Source organism: Galeopterus variegatus, unplaced genomic scaffold (genome assembly GCF_000696425.1).
Source record: "Galeopterus variegatus unplaced genomic scaffold, G_variegatus-3.0.2 Scaffold11237, whole genome shotgun sequence".
Classification (NCBI taxonomy): domain Eukaryota; kingdom Metazoa; phylum Chordata; class Mammalia; order Dermoptera; family Cynocephalidae; genus Galeopterus; species Galeopterus variegatus.
Window position 1 is genome coordinate 53554 of NW_007737348.1, and position 519 is coordinate 54072.

Consider the following 519-nt stretch of genomic DNA (forward strand, 5'->3'; position numbering starts at 1 on the left):
GTAAGGTATAATTCCATCTTTTAAGAGACGGATTTTGTTAAAAGAAGAAACACTCGTATTTCTACTTTCTCGGATTGCTAGTCTCTGTACAGCGTAAGACTCGCCTCTGTAAACGCTTTCTGGCTCTCTTCGCTTAAAAGTCAATTCTTCTGTTCGTTGTCATGTAAATCTTTGAATCTTGAGCGAGATCAGAGTATGATAATGTTATGTATTGCTGTTTTTCCACCAGTAGTGTCTATATGTGCTGTGTGGTGTTTAAATACTCGGGGAGTTAAATAGACTATCCTTAAGATGTTTCAGTCATAGTTGTGTTAGATTAAGTATATAACACTGGATGGTAGTAAGTGCTGTAGGTAGAGAAAGTGGCCTGAAGGAGATGCTAAGAGGAGCTTTAGAGTGAAAACTTTGTACTTCTGAGGCAGGAGAGGGATGGAAGAGAGAAAATATGGGAGATGAGATCAGAGGGGTAGGGAAGATTATGTAGACCATCCTTAGCACTTTGGTTTTACTCTCAGGTGG